This window comes from Coccinella septempunctata, chromosome 3, assembly GCF_907165205.1.
Source record: "Coccinella septempunctata chromosome 3, icCocSept1.1, whole genome shotgun sequence".
Classification (NCBI taxonomy): Eukaryota; Metazoa; Arthropoda; class Insecta; order Coleoptera; family Coccinellidae; genus Coccinella; species Coccinella septempunctata.
In genome coordinates this window covers 1584276-1606224 of record NC_058191.1, presented here as the reverse complement: position 1 = coordinate 1606224, position 21949 = coordinate 1584276, and the positions used below count along the sequence as shown (strand labels likewise).

Sequence of the window (21949 nt, the reverse complement as noted above, 5' to 3'; positions counted from 1 at the left end):
TCATTTTTTCCGAATCCGCTCAGTTTGAAAGACACGGGCTGTTGAAAAACCATAAGAAAAATGTTAGTTTTTGTTCTCACAAACGTTTTTATCGAATGAGGTGGATTTCGGAATATAGTTTTTCATTTATTTGATGTATCATTTTCGATCACACGATATCACCTACGTCTTCCAGTTTTCTCAATATGAACATTACGTACCATAAAAATAGCAAAAATTCAATGAACCCATTGAAACTAAGTTGGACGCTAACCTATGAAAATTTGAACGTTTTGTGAAATAATGTTATTCTTCATATTTTCTTGTAAAATCCACCGTTTTCGAAAATAAAAAATATATGTGAAATTCGAAAAATTAAGTACTCCGACTGACCGAATGCAACTCCTTTTGAAAGATCCACAGATGTTTAGTGTCACAGATTTAGCTACTTATTCTGAAGGTTAGGTTAGGTTATGTTAGGTTAGGTTATGTTAGGTTAGGTTAGCTACTTATTCTGAAGGTTATTTTGTTTTTCTAGGAGTGGCACAGCTATTTATGAAAACTTAAAATGGCTATAACTATTTATCAGGGCCGAATCGGAAAGAATTGTATAAAAAAAAGTGTTTCTTTTGACCTCAAGTATCTAATGTTAAAATATCTGCACGAATCAAAGACGCACCCTGTATAATACACATACGTTTAGTGGCAGGTCTGCCTTCTTCTTTTAAAGATTGGCTCATCCAAATGGTCTCGTACTGCTACTTATCTTGAATCTTTTGATAATCTGTGTTATGCCTTGGTTGGCCAAATAGTCTTCTTGATGTCCTTCCTTCTTCAGGTCCACACATGCTTCATCGTACTGCACTACATTCACAGTATCTCCTATTTTGAGATGGGAGAAAAATATGCTGAATTCAAAGCCTTTTGTCCAAATTAAAGCTGGTCCATTTCACTCAGATCTGGATTTCAAAGCAGCCATAACATAAATAATGTGCTCATCCAATGTTCTGCGGTGCAAAAGGCATTTCGTTATTTCCAATTTAGACCAAAGAAATCCGTGCATGACTTTCTGAACATGTAGCCAAGGTTGACCTGTCAGCTCCAAATCAGCAAGAATATCTGTTAAAAGCTGAGAAATATTTCAACCAGGTCAGATTCTTCGACTCTGCAACGTCTAGATAAGACCAGGACATGAATACTTTTCTGCAACTCTTGAATTCAATCCAGAAAAAATCACCACGACATATTAACTGACCAACTGACTGTCTACAGCCGTTCAAACGTTTTCGGGACTGTTCTATGGAAATTATCACGATCGATGCTCAGCTACAGGAAATGATGCCAAGATCAATTTTAGTTGTTCTGGGCTGAAAAGGGTCTTTCGCTGAAAATAAGAGTGTGTGCTTTTTCCTGCGATACCAAAAATCAAAAATCACGTGGTCTTGAATAACTTGAAATGCAATCAACGCAACAAGTCTGGTCATCTAAAATTCATTTATGCATAACGGTGTGTTTTATTAATAAAGTTCATATTCGAATTTTCACCAGATTGCCAGCAACTAAAAATAAATTCGCGAAGTAAGAAATTCAATTTTCATTCGTGTTTAAATTGAAATTCGACATCGTAATAATTTTTCCAATCATTTCCCAAAGGTTCATTATTGGAAATAATGAAGCAAAATCGAAACCGATCGTGTTATGGTTATGATGAAAGGCTAGCACTACTTTATGGGATACAGGGAAGGGAAACTAGGATATTCAATTATATTTTTTTCCGAATCTGATAGAACTCTTTTTTGTTTCGATTATTCATCCTGCGTTGTGAAAATGAATTATAACAACCCTACAAAAAATATACGGCTGCTCAAATCCAATTACCTGGACATTATGAAGCAATAGTTCGAGTTTGTGATGGTAAAATGAAATCCCCCTGTTTCCATGGGAATCCGAGAACACTGCTGGCAAAACTGCCATAACGTATCGACCCAAACTCATACAACATAAACGAATGCATAAAGATATAAGGGAAACATCGAAAACCCAGAGGGGATGCTAAAAAGACAAGTTTTTTGAGGTGAATAATGAAGTGTTTATGTCTTTGCGACATTGCGAAGAAAATCAATTTATCAGAGAATAGAGACTTAAGAGAAGTGATGCACAAAGTGTCATCAGCATATATTTCGGGTGTAGAATATCTGAGATTTTTTTTTATGGTTCAAGCTTCCCCAATATAGTTTAGCAAGTTTCGTAATGAGTATGAGAAATTGGAAGATATTGGTGTTGAATTGTAAGTTAAGAATGAGAATTATTAAGGGTATTATCATAGGTGCTTAGTATTTGAGAATTTAAGATGACTTGGTAATAGAAAAAATAGAAGCCTGACTGAATTGAAAAATATAATATATAAATGCACTTATACAGTTCCAATTGAATCCTTGGACTTAGAACAAGAATTTTTGGAGAGATATGGATAGTTCCCAGAGAAAATATCCATTGGAGTTGAGTCGGGTGATCTCGGTGGCCATAGAATCGGGCCATTTCCAAGTCATTTGCACCCAACTATTGACGTAAGTCTTCACATGGGAATTGGTGTCAAATAAGAGTGAAGGATGCTACTGCAAAACTTTTGTATTATGGAAAGCAATCATTTAAAACCATTGTCAGTTCAAAATTCGAGAATTTATTATTTGGGCAAACTGATGAAGCTCTCATTTCAAGGAGCACGAGATGAAAAATATTCAACTCGAAGGCTTTGAAGAATGTTCTACATCCTCTGGAAGAACTTGAAGAGTAATATTGTAGTTGAAACTTCTCTGATCAACTCAAACTTTTCCAATAACTATATTTGCTGTTTGATTATCGTTAACTGTCGTTCATCTTTCATGTGAGAATAACGTGAAAACTCCTGCCACAAAAAATTAACTCCAAACTGAAGAGCTAGGCTACTGACGATGCTCCTCATAAAAACGATGCAATTTCAAACAATTCTCTGCAATGTAGCAGAAATGTATGTATACAGAAATATATCAAGCCTTTTCTATTTTTTTTGGTTTATGCTAAGACTACAATTAACTGGATTGAGTCAATCCCTTTACTTTTCTAAGAGAAAAAGTAATATTCATAAAAAACCTCATAAAAAATGATAACCGGACATGGTTGAAATTATGCCATAATTACGATGTAAATATCCTAAAGAGACCAATCTTGGAAGGATTTGCCATGGATACGTCAACTGAACCATTTCACTTCTTGTTAACTCAATCGGACTTGGTGGTGGGTTCTGCAAAGTGGGAGAAACGGTCGAATTCTATTAGAAATCTCACGGGCAACTTGGATCTCCAGTCCTTTCGTCGTGGTCGTAGCGAGTGCATTTGTTAAGCTATTTTTTTAAGACGTAAGTGGATTTTCTTCCTTATTCCTGTAGCTTCATTCCATTGATGGGCCGTTGATTGAAGTGACGCTTATCGGACATAACCTCAAAGCTGCTAGGACGAAGACATCAGAAACCGGTCGAGTGAAATTTCGGTTACGATCTACTTTTACTTTTCTTCTGTACATTCTTTGACAGCGGCATTCTTGATCGGAGGATGTGTTATTGTTGGTGATAATTCGATGTCTTCAGTTCTAGAAATAGTAGTTTAATTGTAGGCCTTCGATTATTTACGCAATTTGAGCTATGTTATGAAGGTGACTACATATTCATAATTATTCCTGATAAGTATTGCTAACTAGGTGATTATGACTGCGAGCTACCTTTCAAATCAAATCAAGTTGAATAATAATCAATTAATTCCGCATATCTAATAACAAATTAATTAATACATTTTGATTAGAGCAGACGAAATATCTGTCATTATTATGTCACACAGTTTTAATTTCTGAAGGAATTCGATACATTTATCTCCAAAACGAAGAGAGGAAGTGAAAGTTTCTTGAATTTTATACATTCATTGATAGGTATTGCATCGTTCGTTTGATGGAGTTTGATAGAACCATTGTATATAAATGATGTCTGTCGAATATTTTCCTTTATAATAGGAAAAACGTGATATCATTCCTTTTACAAACATTCCCAATATGTGTTCCAATTTCGATCAATTTTTTTTCAATTTACTGCCTTAGGAACAAAATCATCTACCTTTAGAAGCGAAAGTGTTATTAATGAATCACAATTTGTGTCCTCATTAACAATGCTTGATTGTAAAACTTTCGACTAATAATCATGTATAAAAAGTGAGAGGTGTGAGCAGTGTTTTTTTGCAGTTCGAATTCATTATGATGGTGGAATGACATTTGGTATAACTGAGAAACGACAGATTCCTTCCATTGCCAAAACAAAAGATGCACCTCCGCGCTATTTCAAAACGTAATGAAATATGTATTACAAACTTTTTAACTACATGATAAGTATGGATATTAGGAAGTTTAGAAGCCATTTTGGAAAATTAAGAACTGCTGTTCCTTAAATTCATAGTGTTTTTTCTGTAGACCATAGAAATGTGCCAAAAATTACCTTTATAACGTTAGTTGATATTGTTTGAACTGCGCATGACAGCGATACAAAAATGTTGGGTAATCTGTTATGTGAGTATCTTTGGCGCTTGTTCAAATTCATAACACCTATTCACCCAAGGCTGCACGGCTACAAAAAAATTATTCTTCCGATATTTCTGAAAACATTAATGTTCGCATAATATTTGATCGCCATCAGGCTTGAAGTTTATACGAAATATAATTTTTTCTTCTGTTGATACGATCCGTATCAAATTCTGCATACATCTCTTTCAAGTACCTAGACTGTTTACTGATTCCATGGCTTTGCTTTCAAAAAGGTCATATTCCTATATAACAGCGAAACAATCGAGCAGATTTTAACAGGAACTTAACTGGTGCTTTTGGAACTTCTCTACTTTCGAAATTGAAAATGAAATATATAAATGACGTTCAAAAAAATTCATGGTCACGTTGGCTTAAGAATTTAATCGATATTTTGCATCTAAACGTAACGCTCAGCTTTTAACAATACATTATTCTCAAAATAAAAATATATTAATATATCAATGATATCACATTCAGCGTGAATAATAAAAAGTTTTCTAGAAAAACTCCTGGCAGATTCTCTCAAAAATACGAAGAGATTACTAGAAATTTTAATCAAATTTGAAAGATAGTCACACTATTTTGAAGAGTTTTATTGACGTAATGTTGTGTTTTGTTAAATATTTGTGAGCCTTAGGTACCCTTCAGGTAAATTTTTATGGCGATTGTAAACAATGTATAATTGTAATAACATGAATAAAGTATTAAGAGAAGTTAAGTGTTACGCTCAAGTAAAAGGATGCCAACCTTCGAAATTGATACATTCAATTTGACAATAGGTTCGATCAAACCGAGAATATAAAAAAAAAGAACGAAATTCAAAATATCTTTGGTCGGTTCATAGACTAATGTGTGATGATATCTATGATTCAGTATTATTCGCAATACCAACCTAAATTTTGCAACTCTAAATCTCACTGAATGGGCAATTACCAACATGATTCCGATTTTGTAGAGCCTCCTGAGATATCAGTATTACTGTTGGTAATGTTTGTTTTTCGTTTTCAATTTTCCATTATTCTGGATGGCAATAAAGGGAATTATTCCAATGAAAAAGGTTGTACGGAAGCAAATTCATTCCTCCAAAGAAATTGATGATGGCATTCGAATGTGATATAATGACGGTTGTCTTGCATATAATGACGATAATGTCAAAATTGCTCTCATTGACAAGATTATTATGTCATTACGCCCAACCAACTCGAAAGCTGCAGTATATCGAAAACAATCCGTGCATTATTTCCTGGATTTCGATATTAAATAGATCGGATATCTCCGGATTATCAGGGGAAATAGTTTGTTCTATATTTGAGTTTGTTATAACCAATGAATACGTGCGTATGTTACGTATATTAGTTAAATTGGATTGATGGATGTTTCTGTCATCATCAAGGGGGAGATATTTATTGTTATGAAGTGAATTGATTTCGAATAATAAAGGGTAAATGAGGAATTCCACTGAAATTTCAGATAATCTATGTGAAAAATTATTATATTCAATTCAATTTCATACATTGGTCTATATGATAAATATGATCATGAGAAATATGCTTCTGGTTTACTGAATTATTTATCAATTAAGAGTATAGTGCAGGTTTGGAAATAAACCTTTCGAAATGAATCTACATATTCGGATGGAAACATATGCATTGTGGTTTGTTATTATTACACACTCACTTTAGGAATAGAGGGACCTCTTCCACAAAAGCTATTGGTGACTAGTGTGCCTTACATTGATCCCAAAATAAGATACTTTGGACTGCTTACATACCCTCCTCGTTTTGTATCATGTTTTTGGAGTTTTTCATTGAGAAGCATAGGAATGTGCAGCGTGAGAAACTGGCAGTCACTGACATCATTTACTGTTGCTGAGTGGAGCATCGACAATGATACAATCTATATAACAAGCACAGGTCAATTTGTTGGGCAGCCAATCTATCCTCTCTCCTATAAATAAAATCAGGGGAGCATGAAATAAAAGAGCAGTATTCAAGACCTGGTCTGATCTGATTGTCCATCAATCAATATCAGAAGAATGTGGTATCCCCGTGAGTGTAGTGGATTGTAAGACATAAAACTGTTTACGAAATAAGCTGAAATATTTCATATTGAAGGGCATTTCGCACTGCAATTGATCCTCTCCACGAATAAAAAAAAATCTCCTGGATTTTCCAAGATACCAGAAAATTTAATCTGGAATGAAAAAAACAAAGCAGAAAAATGTGAGACAATAAATTGAGTTCTATATATCAGATTGAACTAATATTCACAACACAATTCAGAAAAACTTCGGAAACTGCATGAATATCTCTAAAACAACCCTGAAATTCTTAAATGGAACAATGATTAATCAGATGATTTATGGTTTCTTCTGGTTCCCCGTATTCACAACTAGGGCTATACATCGGAAAAGTATAGAGGTACTATGTTTCAACGTTCGTGACCTGTTCTTATACGATTCAGAATACACCATTTTTTTCTGGGAAGATCAAAACCAGGAACTCCATTCGAGGGATCACTAACTAATTCTTGATTCAAAATACTGCAAGAATTCCATTCAGACTGCCAAATGCCCTTGTCCCTTACATTCGAGAAATGGAAAGAGTTGGACCATAAGGGTTTATGCTACTTCAGTCTGGGAATCGTATTTTGTGGAATATAGGACATAATTGTAAATGATTTGGAAAAGGAGAGGAAAGAATTTGTAACTGCACTCTGTCTACGAAAATGGGGCAGTACAATGCTTGAAAGAACTGGTAGCCATTGAATAGGAGAAGCTCTAATAGTTCCAGTAATAATTCAACAAAGTGTTGAAATTATCATCAACAAAAACACGAAACCTTCTATCTGACATCATGTTTTCTAGCTCTTTAAATGTTGAAAGTAGTGGAAGCTCGTTTTCAACCCACAAGCGGAATTTTCATTAAGATATTCCCAGACCACATAAAGCGATCGTCTAGTCGTAATGAATGATAACAAATCCATTTGTTGCCATGTCTACCTCGATCTCCAGGTTTTTCATCGATTGAGGGTGAAAACTATGGATAGATTTTTCGCTTTAGGTATCGCTTTGAAAACTTTTGCGTAGTTCACGTGAAATACTACACCTCAGATGGAAATCAACAAAATAAATGGAAAGAAGCCGTGTGAATGAGAGCATCCAGCAGAATAGTGGTTAAATACACTGCGCCAAAAAATTAACGCACATTATGGAAATCTCAAATTTATTCTACAACTGAAGGTGTTCTCAATGATAATTATTTTTATCAGAATTATGCATGCATATGTTATCCACTTTCAACGGTTTTCTTCAATACAGATGTTTTTTCCCAGCAGGAATAAAAAAGATGATATTATCAGATGTTGAATGTATTGGCTCCATTCTGAAATCAGTTGTTCTCGATCAATTCTAGTGATCAATAGTTTTTCTTTCGTTTGATTTTCTACACTCGATCGCTATGCAACGCGAAACACGCAATTTGACCCAAGAGGAATGAGCCCAAGTGGTAGTTTTGCGAGAAGAAGGGTGGACATACACAAAAATTGCAAAAAGGTTTGGAGTTTCCCATACAAGTGTGTCCAGAATGTTGCAGCGATTCAGGGAGACAGGTATGAATGTCAGAAGACCAGGACAGGGTAGACCACTGGTAACAAGTGCCATTCAAGAACGTTACTTGAGAGTTTCTTCGTTGAGACAACGGTTTGCAACCGCTCGCCTCCTTCAAATTCAGCTTGAGCAAACTCATGAGGTACAAATTAGCACTCAGACAATAAGAAATTGCCTCAGAGAATATGATTTAAGGCCTCGTGTCGCGGCAAGAATCCCAGCTCTTACCCCAGCCCATCGAAGGGCGCGTTTGGATTCTTCGAGAGAGCATATCCATTGGGAAGAGGCCGATTGGGAAAGAGTTCTCTTCACAGATGAGTCTAGATTCTGCCTCTACCATTGTGATCGACGTTCCCTTGTATACAGACGTCCACATGAAAGATATGCTCAGTGCAATTTCCTGAATACTACTGGTTTCGGGGGAGGATCGATTATGGTATGGGGTGGAATATCTTTGACTGCTCGCACAGACCTAGTGGTCGTTGATAATGGAGCTATGAATGCTGATAAGTATATAAGGAACATTCTTGAAGAGCATGTAGTGCCATTTGCGCCATACATTGGTGAAAATTTCATTTTTATGGACGATAATGCCAGACCCCATCGTGCGCGCATTGTTCAGGAGTACTTTGAAGAGGTTGAAGTCTCTCGAATGGAATGGCCATCAAGAAGTCCAGATCTCAATTCGATTGAGCAGGTTTGGGACAACCTCAATAGAAGGCTGAGAAGTTCAGAAAATCATCCAGCTACTATTAATGACTTAGGAAACCAACAACATGTTTATATTTCAGATCATAAAACCCCTGTGTACCAAATTCAGTGATTTTTGTATGGCCGTATTCTAAGATGAAAAGAAAAGACTATTTTCAGGGTTGTAACTACGAAAGGGGGTCTCCCGAATTATTGTTTCGAGAATCTGTAACATTTTGTTGCATTAATTTCGGGACAACCTGTTTAAGAGTGCGACCCATTTTAGGAAAAAATTTCTTAGGAACGAATATCGTGAACATCAGATACAGGGCGATTAAATTTATATTATTGTTATTATTGCTTCTTGAAAAAAATCGACATATCCATATACCAGTCACTTAGGTGATGAGATCCTGAATCCTTATGTGAAGCAAAAGATCAAATTGGCTCAGAAATGAAACACAATTACAAAAACGAGTCCTATGTGAAGAGAAAGCAGTGGGGGACAATCTTCTTCTCCAGAAATAGTCGTTGCAAAGCCACAGGCAAAAATGATCATATTGTTAGTATATCAGAAAATACTGCGTCTATCGAATTTCATCATATAAAATAGTAGCACAGTAGATGACAATTTTTGTTTCTCAAAAATTAAGACATTTACGACAACAGAAAACAAAAAAATTATACAATTGCAGAAAAGAATTGGATTGTTCACGGAGGTCTCAATAGCCTCTGTTTGATTTGAGTTTTCGAATTCTAGGGAGATAAAATAATCACCTCTACGTTTACCTAAAACCATTCAAATATTTCATTGATCAGGTATCTGCATATTTCAAGCTTAAAACTGTTTTGTGAATAATCGAATTTGTCTGCTAACAGACTCATTGTCAACAGAATGTCCGCCGCTTAAATTTTTTATTAATTCGAAATGTTCTGAACTAAATCACTTATATTCTGTCAAAAACTTCAAAAGAATATCGAATACGAATCATTATTGTTCGGATAATCTGTTAGTAAAGTTTATACCTACTTCGAAATTCTCGATTTTTGCTTCAAATATCAGGGAACGCTGAAGTGAAGCATCATACGTGGTCCCAGTGGAAATCATGCGAATTTAATGAACATACCTCATTGTTTCCCTATGAAACTCATTTAATTTTTCCGGGTGACAAAATTTCATTGGGCTTTCAGCAGTGATTTTCAGTACGGTTCGTTCATAATGAATTTGAAACCCGACCTTATTTTTTGTCCATAGTTCCCTGCCGAAATCTAGATGCGTATTCAATTCGAGTGAGCTGTATATTCCTTATACAATGGTTTATTATTTACTGCAAATCCGAGCTCTCATTCCCTCATTTTCGAATCGTATACCATGTTAAAATCAGAAGGACGAGCATGCTTCTAGTGTAATTTTTCTGTCCACAAGAGGCATAGTTCTAAAGAACAAATGTAAATTAAAGAAGTGTTCTGAAGCACTTTTGACCCCAATCATAAGTAGGTATTTGATTGCCCTCATATTTTCCATATTTCACTTGTTAAAAACATACTTATGAAATTGATGAAACCGATTATGAAGTTCTATAATGATGTAGAAACTAGAAGCTGAATTGAATGATTTTCACGGAGATGAGTTATTTTGAGTGCAATACACCTTCATCCACCTGAAGATGCTATTGTGATATCGAAACGCGTGTAGTGTAGGCTGAGTAGCTTATCTTAGTGAGAAGATGGAATTCGGTCAGTTTTAGTTCATATGGAACCCGATTTCCTTGAGTCTTATTTGATTTCATTGAGTATTAAACCCTCAATATTTAATGGAATAGGTGAACTTTATCAAGTGCATAATTTATTTATACCTTGTCCGTGTCATGTTTGAATAAAATCATTTTTCCAGGTTGTAGAACAACAAGCATGTGATGATAAATTGCTGTATTACATTCCGAATGAAATATCTGTGATAAATAGATTAACTAATTGTTGATATGATTGGTATTAGTTGTGGAACAAATGCTATATTAATCTGAAGAAATACCCATTCATATAAATCAATATCAATTCCGATTTGTCTTTCTTTCGTCACATATTTATGAAATGGCAAAACTACTGGTTTTTCGACTCATTCAATTACTGAACGACTAAATTCATTTTTATTCACATCCAAACATGAACTGACGAAAGTAGTACAAAACCATCAATAACAAAAATTGTTTCACCTCTATAGATTACAAATTATCGGATACATTTCTGTCTTTAACACCGATACTGAAAAATCTGGACAAACTGAAAGATACTGAAACAAAAACTCATGCAAGATTTCTTGAGGATAATATCACTAAAAGAAGAATAAACTCGGAAAAGATATCAGTATCCCATCTGTCACAAGGCGTTTAGTAGAGCTGAGTGCCTGTTTTTAACTTTGTCAGATCTGTACTTTTGGTAGCGTTGGGATTCACTCTCTAGACTCTATTTTGAACTATTTTGAACTTGAAGAGAATTCAATCTAGCTGAATAGCAGTTATCTGAGTTTACCGAGTTTATGGCAGGCAATGAGAAATATTTTGTCAGTTGGTGTATTTGTGGTTGCATACCTACCTACATATCTCGGCGATTTGAAGCAGCTTTCACTTGGAATTCCTTTAAATCTATTTGAGGTTAACCACAAGAAGATATTTGAATGTAGATTCGTACGAGTCAAGAATTTTAAATTATAACTCTCGTTTCAATCTACGAAATGCATTGAAATTTTCAGTAGGGATAACATATCAGATGTGTCCGGAACATAATATATGTCGTTAAGAAATATGGGTTTGAATTTTCAGCCCTTTTCAGATACGGGGTATGAAAAATATAAAGGAGCTTTTCCCACTTTCCATTAGGACTTTACAACATATTCATAATTTTCCATTATTCTAAGCAAAAGAAGAGTATTTCGGCCTTCTGTTCATTTCACCGATGTTTTTAGTTGCCGCTAATTACAATATCCCAAACTTGTCGAAAAATGCAAATTTTCACCTGAAAATCTCATTTTTTCAAACCTTGATGTGTTTGTCGAAAAAAGTTACTCCTGGTATGATGTTTCCAATAAAAAGTGAAATAACCGAAGCATTCTTTTGAACCATTGTGTAATTGCTATTATAGTTAGGTAGTTGTTATCTAGTATGCTTTAGATTTATTCGAAAAGTAGGTGGGTATCTTATTTTTTGATTCAAAATATAGGAGAAACTTAATTACATCAACGAAAACATTAGAAAAATTCCTACTTGAACCCCGTTCATCTGACATTCTCCTGAAATTTTACCTCATTTTCAGTAATCATCGTGCGAAATTTACTGACGAACAAGCTATATTTCTCAAAAATAGAAAAAAACATATTTTATGCAAATATTGGATCAACCAGAATTTACTCACCCATAAGAAGGTATACCATTTTTTGTTTATGCATAGCAGAAAAACAAGTTCAATCGATATACATATTTAAAATAGTTATTTACATTTTTATTCAACTTTTTTGTTTGACGAAAAATGATGAGCAAATTTCAAAGTGCCTAAATTATTTCATTGAGTTTGATCCGTTTTCTTCATTTCGAATTAGGTGATGTTTGATAAATCTTGTAAACGACAAGGAAGGAGAATTTGATAATTGGTATATAAGCATGTATAACCTGATATACCCTCTAAGAATAGTCATAATAAAATTAGGATTGCTATTTAAATAAAATTTTCTATGACGTCATATCTCACAATTTGGAATTCTTATAGACCTGTTCGAGCATATTTGAAGCAAAAAAACTACTTATATTTGTTTTACTGCATTTTTTTCATTATGTAGACTGGCACTATGCGATCAAACTCAGGATATTAATCTCTGTCTGAGATAGTTACAGGGCATAAAGTGTTTTACGTGTTTTCCAAATAAATTCCTCGATATTTTCGAAATGTTTTGAGTACACGAGTAAAAGACTGGATTCTTGTATCCTAGCTGTAGGCGGCCATTTACAACGAATCTTGTGATTTAAAAAACTTTTTGATTTGATGAAATTCACTGTTCGATTGATCTACCTGGGTTTTTGTTCAGTATAGAACGTGGTGCAGAGTTGTGAATGTTTATGAAACGATCTCTACAGGGTGGTCTTTGACTCGCAAAAATATATCAACAGTAGATTCTTGAGGTGAAAAAAAAACAATTTTTTCTCCTACCATTTTTTCCAAATCGGCTCGGATTAAGAGATACAGGCTAATGAAAAACCATAAAAAAACAACAATCCACAAACGGTTTTATCGAACGAAATATATTTCGGAATATAGTTTTTCATTTATTTGGTGAACCTTTTTCGAACACAAGATCATCCACGTCTTTCAGGATTCTCATTGTGACCATTACGTACCATAAAAATTCCGAAATTTCGAAGAACCCAACTCTTGAAACTAAGTTGGATGCTATCTAAACAAGATTTGAACGTTTTGTTAAATAAAATTATTCTTCAGATTTGCTTTCGAGTAACTTGACGTTCAAAAATTAAAAAGTATCTATGCAATTCGAAAAATTGCTACTACACAGATTTGTAGTGTCACAGATTTATTCTGAAGGTAATTTTGTTTTTCCAGGGGTGGCACAGCTCATCATGAAAACTTTAAATAGCATACCTATTTAACAGAACCGAATCGGAAAAAAACGTATAGAAAAAAATTGATTATTTTGACCTCAAGAAACTTCTGTTAAAATATTTGTGCGAGTCAAAGACTCACACTGTATAAACAAGTCGAATTCCCATCCTGTAGAAATAAGCTTGAATTTGAGTTTTTGTCGGAACATTCCACATCCTTAATCTCTGGAAGGATTTTATTCAGGACGTACACACATTCATAGGAACTTTTTACGGCAGTTAAAAAAAATGGTAATACGAATTTGCTCTCTCATCCGCCCTGTATAATCAAGCAGATATTGCCCATTTCCGCCCAAACTCGAATCACTGGACCCTCGCGCACTCTATAACATGTTCAATTTCAGTCGATGCAACGGAGCGTAACATTTTCTAATTGAACTCGCAGCCAATTTTACTAATTTCCCAAATCGGGCAAATTTCCACTATTAATTTCTTCATTTAGTGATTCAGTCGAAAAAGCATATTCGGGGCTGTATCGTTTAATTTTCCGCCTATAACGCAGCAGGAATCGTTGTGTGTGTCGACTAAATTCGCGAGATTGACCCGTGTAATGCGGCGGCTGCTGGGTTAGATATATCTTTATCGATGGGAAATTATTGCCTTCATTCAAGTAAATCGGTCAAAGAGCGCAGTCAGTGTGGGCTGGTCGGTCTGTGTTGAAACATTGTCGGGATATTTATTATTATTCAGGATAACGCGTGAAGTAGATTATCAAACGCAACTATGTATTATCATACAGGATGTATTTAAAGGTGAGGCTTTTTTTTTCAACAGAAGGTAGAACTGGTCAAAAGGAAGCGTTTCACCAAAAATCACCTATATAAATCTTTCAAAATGACAAAGTTGAAAAAAAAATTGAATATGATTACTGAAATAGATCCTAATGCGACCTTAGAAGCAATGGGAAAAAAACTGATCGATTCGACTATGTGGTTTCGTTTAGGATATTGGCACGTTCGATATTTCCATTGTAATGAAAATGGAAACTTAGGATTGCCGAATTTTTCTCATTATTTGTGTGTAAAAAGTGTGAAAAATAGAATAATACTTATTCAAAATCTCAGCAATAAAATTCGTCTAAATTATTCACGAATTTTTTCACAATGGGCATCACAATCTTCTTGTTCGAACATTCCAACAATCGTCGTAAAAATGGGATGAAATGGGGAAAGATCATAGCACTTTTTCAACATAATTAACATAAGCACTTTCAAGAAACTGCCTCGATTTTCTACATTTTTGTTTCACCCTAAATTACACGATACAACAATTATTTTTCTTCCAAGTGACCTAATGCCTTTAATCCGATGAACTTTGTACTGAACTATTCATTGTCCAGCCGTATGTTTATGTTTTGTTTCGTTTTTGCAATGCCGGAGTCATCTTCCACAGTCCCGTACTTGAAATTCAATGAAATTTCATCGAACTTCTAATGGTTGTATCTCAGCCATCTTGGATATTTTATATAAACAATTTTTGGTGAAACGACTCATTTTGATGAGTTCTACCTTCTGTCAAAAAACAAGCCTGACCTTTGAAAACATCCTGTATTTTGTACCCATCTGAAAACATGAGTTAAATCTTCATTTAATACGAAGTGCTTGTCAGACGATGAAATTATTAAGGGTTTTAGTCCAGTAACGTTGTCATCAAAGATGGGTTCACATTACGCGGTTCTTTTATATTTTTTCGGATTTCAAATAACGTTTAAACGACTAAAAATTAGAACTTTTTTCGCCATTTTTGGCCTTGAAGGAGTAGGTACTTTCTCAAAAAAGACAATTCTATTCATTTTTGAAGTACTTGGAATATTCTAAATATATAACTTTAGGTCCATGAAAGAGTGCTTTTGAGATAGATACTTCTCTATTTATTTCCAAAGAACATACAATTTAATAGTAGGCTGAACAGTTCCCTAAATATAGATAAAATTTGATAATAAGACCTTGATAAAACTGCAAAAATTCTTCGAAGATGTGGAATATGTAAAACATCTGATATCTTCTTTTCAAATATCTCAATGTCTTACGACCACCATCTGATTCCCTTCATTCAGTGGATATGATTCCACGTCCTCCTTTTTTGGTAAAAGCAAAAGCAATTTTCCCTCAACTATTAGAAAGAATTCCCACCTAAAGGAGAAATCAGCGGTTGGAACCAAGCCTAATGCAATGAAAAAAGAAGTAAACAAAGCAGGAGATCAAATTATTATGGCACAAACCCTCAATGACCTGCGCTATCAGCTGCTGAAAAAAAAAACAATTTCAACCTTGCCAGACTCCCTCCAACTCAAGATGCTGCTCGCTATCACTCACTTCGTACTCATCGCCAAGCTGACTTGAATGGGGATAGAGTCTTACAGAACATGGCCCTTCAGATGACTTCCTGCAACAGTAAGAAAAGATGTGGAAAAAGTGTAGCTGCAGAAAAGATACTTGAAATGCTCCATTTTTAGACCTCTACTTGCAACTATGTGAATACTACAAAATGCAACCTACTACTTTCTTTTGCCAAATGCAATAGCACCCAGTATATTTTTGGATCGTCAGATAGTTGATGTGATGGCAATTTCAGCAGTATGAAATACCTTGGGTGAAAACTCAATGGTTCATAAGTTATTGGGATTCTTAAAAAGAAGATTGAAAACAGGAGGACACTTTTCAGGATATTTCTGCCGAAGAGGACATTTCCAAAAAAACTTTACCATTTTCGAATTTTCTATTTAGTGGTACTGTAATACTGTTTGCTGTTTGGACTTAAAATTTACAGGGTGTAGACCATCAATTCGGACAAATCGAATCCATCTTAACCCAAGATTTTTAAATTCCAACCTATATTTTCCATTATTTCAATCGATTCTACGTAGAAAATATGGGAGGGTTACCTAAATAAACCCTCTACCTGTGACTTCCGGAAACCATTGAAAAAAACTGAAATTCGATGTTTCGAGAAATAATTTTCACATTTCATGAATTGATGCTGGGTTTTTAATAATCCGAACAAATAATTTGTATATATAATATCGAATTTTGGTTTTTTTGCACGGTCTCCGGAAGTCACTGCACAATCACACTGTTTAAAATGACCCTCTTTCCTTGTTTCAAATTATTCTCTGATATATATCTCTGAAAGTTTCCATTTGAGGTATAAAGTTTATTGACAATCCCTCATCGTTTTTCTATGTAGAATCGACTGGAACAATATAGTATATTATGATGGCTAAACGGGGCAATTTTTGGTAAATCATCCCAATTGAAAGTATCTATAGAATGCGAGTAGAATACTACACTTTGTTCACCACTGTTCAAAGATCCTTTCCATAATAATCATAGAAAACTAAAAGTTCGATAGACTAGTGAATTGAGGCCTTTAAATCACAAGTGATTTATTAATGTGGTAATCCTCAAGAAAACCGATAACTTATTACTTCATTCAGCAGACGAGGACGTTTCATTTGGTTAAGGAGAGATAATGATAAATTGTAATGTTTATGTCAAAGACTCACCCTGAAATGAATGGTAAAATTTCATTCACAAGTTGAAGTCATTTACTGATTTGGATAATCTGCAATTTCTAATTGTACTTGATTGGAGTTAACAACGAAAACACATCTAATAGTAAAATTATTTAATTGATTTTATGCAATACTGTAATCACAACATCATTATTCATCATCAATCATAGAATGTATATACAATACGCGATTTCGTTGTAGACCAGACTACTTGATGAATCATTTCAACCGTAGATAATAATTGAAATTTATAGAGGGCTCAATAAAAAGTGACTCACAAAATTCATTTCTGCGGTATTCACTAATTTGTAGAAAAGAATTTCATATCTAATTCAGGAATTTCTGATGCTCTCTACAAGAGCTCGTTGGACTTTTTCAAATGGTAACCCGTAACTAGGGATGATTTGGTCCTTGATGGGAACAAATGAATCTTATTTGAAATAAGCATACCCTTAGCTTTTAAACGAATCCGAAATGTTCAGCTTCTGCTTCTTACCTTGTGATATTTTTGTTATGATTAGTGTCAACCTAGTTTTGGCCCAGGTTGCTTCTATTCAGGCTCAACATTCATTGGCATATTTCATTCCATCTACCATGATCAATTCACTTTCATGATTATAAATTCTTGCGTGAAATTAGAATGCAATACATAAGAATATTCATGATATCTCAATGTTCAAATTAATATAATGATGATCAGCATCAAGAGAAGATTTTCGATCAGTTTTGAAACACAATGATGAGCCAACAGGCGATTTTTAAATGTTTGCATTTGTTCATCTCGATTTTACTAATGAAAAGTCGAATCGATCTGATGAAATTTGAATAGATCTAGATGGTTCATACTAATTAAATTGAGTTCAAATATTAAGATTTCCTCCACCGACCTGAAGATGCTATTGTGATAGCGAAACAAGTGTCGTGGTTTCAAAATTCATTTTGTGAAAACCGTATAATCTAATTTAAGTTTAATTATGGATTTTCATCAATAATCTCCTATTATTCCAAAATAAAAATTCTTTTCCATATGAACCTTTAATAACTACTTATTCAGTATAAGGACATACTTCAAGAGGATTGATAAATAATAGTTCCGAAATCAATAATACTTGACAAAATTTGAAGTTTTATCTCAACCCAACGAATTGAATGAAATTTTCCTTCGAGACAACTAAGTACAACCAAACCTAACCTATGCAACTGCATAGTAGGATTTCTTGGGCTATTTTGGTCTTATCATGATAGAGGCAATGATTGGGCCATTTCCATCGTAGGTATGGATTTAATATTTCCATATAATGGAAATGTCCCAAAATATTCTAATACAAATTTTCCATCATCATTTAATTCACTTCAACAACCAATTACATATTTTGAATAATTTATAAAATGATTAATGAGCAGTTTATAAGTAGGTATAGATAATTCAATCATTGCATATAATTTATATTTCGAAATATTCATATTGTCTGAAATAATTCATCGATAAAATGTTTCATTCGCACAATGATTTGTCAAGGTATCTTTTACCACCTCAGTTTTTCGCTGTAGTAAACTTATATTTCTAATTCTCCCTATTCTACTCAACATGTCTAGAAAGAGTATCTTCAGATATGTGGGGGTAGTAGTTAGAAAACAGTACCTAAGTACTGACAACCCTCCCAAATAGTCGCCAAATTTATTTGAAAATAATTCAGATACGTCTCAGTTTTGTTTCAAGCGAGACTTGTTTTGATATGTATAGAACATGATCATTTTTCTAGGCTCAATATGATAGTACTTTTATTTTTGTCTTCCAGATGGGAGCATTTAAATTTCAAGTATCGAAAAGTTAGAGGATGAAAAAATTTTCAAATGAACATTATGGAACGTTTAGGAGATGAAGATCTTAAAGAGGCTGTATGTTTTTTTTGAGGAGAAGTTAGAGAAAGGCTCTAAAGGTGTTTCTTCATTTACTTCTTATTCTACATGCTGTGAATTTAATCCATCCTTTTTAGAATCATCTTATTTCTGTATAGGAAACGAAAGATCTATCATTTATATTTTCTACCGCCGAATTCTGGTGTTTATCAGAATGGCGTCAAAAGAATTTTTGGCCACATCGCTTCATCTCTGGTAACTTATACTTTCTCAACTTCAAAAACCCTGAAGAGAAGTTTGGAGAAAAGGCCATAGTTCTTGTATCGGTAATAATCACTATTTCTGGAAAAAAACGGAGAAAAACCACACTCTTTATATGATTTTTGGGGATTTTGAACACGCGTTTTGATGCAGAATGAAATATTCATTCTACTTCTACTACTTCAGCGATTCCTTCTGTGTTTCAAAGTCGAATCTAATGATCTGTTTTTTAGATCAAAGTCACTCTTCATAATATATTCTAAATTATAAGTGTCTCATTTATTTCCCAATACTATAAATCTTTAAATAATCCGAATTCGAGTCGTTGCACCATCCCATTATAAAAACGACATGATTGTCGAAAAATCATAATATTCTAATTAGATAATTGCCAAATTTTACATCGTTTCAGATGCAATCGCAAAATATTAAATTTCTCACTAACACGATATATTGGCTTGAAATGCTCTTAATAGGTCTAGGCCTTCAACGATCAACGTTCAATGAAAACATCATCCCCACCGACCCATGTAATCATCTTTCGGAGCCTACTAGTTAAAAGAACAACAGCATTTTGAGTTATTATTCTCCAAGTTTCTCCCTAGTGAACATCCTAGTGTTCTTTCAAATGGTACAGGATGGTTAGATGAAATCTAGTTTAATCAGTGCATCTAGATACATGCGGCAATAAGTAATAAAAAGTGGTGTTACAAGATTCGAGTTTTAGCGTCGAGAAGTGCATTGTGCAATTATTCAAAGATCAAAGGTTTCAGCCCATTTATTCTCAAAGCAATTACTCCATACATTCGTTTCACCATCGCCGTGGTTTTTGGTATAGAAGATATTCGTGTAAAGTTCCTTGTGTACCATTGTTGGTAATTGTCGGCCTGAATTCAGTGTTTGGCTGATGGATTTTGGAATTGGTTTTAAATTTGTTTGATGAATTCAGTTTTATCTTCAGCTTGTCTCAATTGGAAAGGTTTACTAACAACATGTGCTAGTCAGCTGTATAGCAAATTCTTATAGATATCATTCGAATTGTGCTCAATTCAGAACATTCATGATATCGAATGAGTATTTTACTATGTTACTGTAGAAAACGTTTTGAAATTCCAGATAAATACGCTTCTTATCGTTGAGTCTAAGCATTTATTTCTTATTACATGGAGAACTAAAAAGAAACACTATTTATGTTCAGCATTCTGTGAGAAATAATGTAAGCCATAAGTTCAGCAGGTCATTTGGAATGGATAAACAAAGTGTTTCACGAGTGGTTGGTCAGAGGCTAGTGGTGAATTCAGCTGATCTAGGCCTTTCAGAATAGTTTTTCCTTTTGTACTTTAAGCCATTGGTTTCGGAGATACAGTTTTTTGGGTTTTGACCATAATTTTCGATCTGTACAAAGTGGGAGTAGGTAGTCCGATTTTAATGAATTTTGTGGGCTTGTTGACTTCCAATAACCCTTCAAGATGGAAGAGCAATTTCAAGATAATCAGGACAGTCCACAGAACATTGAGATTCATCTTTCAAATATCAAAATATAATTATCTGGATCAGTTGGAAAAATTTTGTTTTCATAATTGAAAAAAGGACGTTTTCTGCAATCAAATTCAATTTCGCAAGGCGTAATTGTTACAGAAGAGGAATGAAATTAGGTTGCTCATAAATTATCTCCGAATCTAATGGTCTTTGGGTACAAAAGAATCGACTCTTCTTAGAGGCCTAGATGAACCTCATTCACCTCATGCTATCACCAAAGGCTCCTGAAACACCCTGTAGATACAACCAAATAAGCTATTGTAAAAATTCGAAATGCTTAGATGATTTCCTCACTATTCATGCATCAACCTCAAAACACTCATGTAGAAATTCATCAACAATACACTCAGACTTGCTTTAATTACGCATTCTTCTATCAAACCTCATTTTATCTCTTCTGATACAGTTTCTGTTTTCGAAAACAGACTTACTGCTTACCTAAACATCATAGTTTTTTAGTCATGTCGGAAATTTCACGACACGTGTTATGATTCTGAAATGATTGAACATCATATGGCTTTACTGAACTATTCGCAAATTTCATGTGAATTTCACTGTGTTGATATCCATATCGAATCGTTTGTATGCAATGTTCATAAACACAAGCTATTTGTTCCTATTGTAAACTGCAGCACAATCCCTTACGCTTTGATTTCATCCATGGATTCTGAACCTTCCGTGAAACTGCATCAATTGAGACTAATACAAACACCGAGTAATAATCATTAGCATGTTCACGGTCCTGCTGTTATACGCACGTTTCAAAGGAGATTCTATAGCATACGTTGGCGTACAAGCATCGTACCTCAAAACTGCCGATTTATCTTTAAACCTAAAACATTTTATGATCTTCCGAAGGGACTCTTTGCATCGAGATATATCCAAAGCCTCAAATGAACGTCCGATTGTCCACGAGAAAGTGTAATTCCCGATGGCAGATCGCATTAATCTTCATCCGACAACCTGTCAGATTCCCTTGAGGTCTTTCCCGAGAAGAAACAATAGATTAGGAATGGTCGCATCCTGGATTGAAACAAAGCCAGCTTGGGATCAATGTAGAATTAACAGTTGCGACCTTATGCGAGCCAAAATTCAACACGAAGAATTTCGTAGTTCATCCAGAATATGTAGTCCTATTGCTAATACACCAGTAGTAGAACTTCAGTTGTTGTGTAGCAATAGAAATCAGAACATTCGCGATTCTACTCATAATATGTAGGATAGATTCTGTGGGTT

General features: G+C 34.4%; 1 protein-coding gene across 3 annotated transcripts in view; it reads left to right on the top strand.

Annotated features, from left to right (window-relative positions):
• The first annotated feature begins 3223 nt into the window (after nucleotides 1-3223).
• Nucleotides 3224-21949, top strand: part of LOC123309720 — a 42894-nt gene continuing 24168 nt past the window's right edge. The window contains exon 1 of one of the 3 annotated variants that reach the window (XM_044892948.1): nucleotides 3224-3373. The gene's annotated coding sequence lies outside the window, so the exon portion shown is untranslated. Of the gene's footprint in view, nucleotides 3374-19743; nucleotides 19941-20024; nucleotides 20050-21949 lie in introns of those variants that run through there. The other 2 variants (XM_044892947.1, XM_044892953.1) reach the window with 2 other exon arrangements.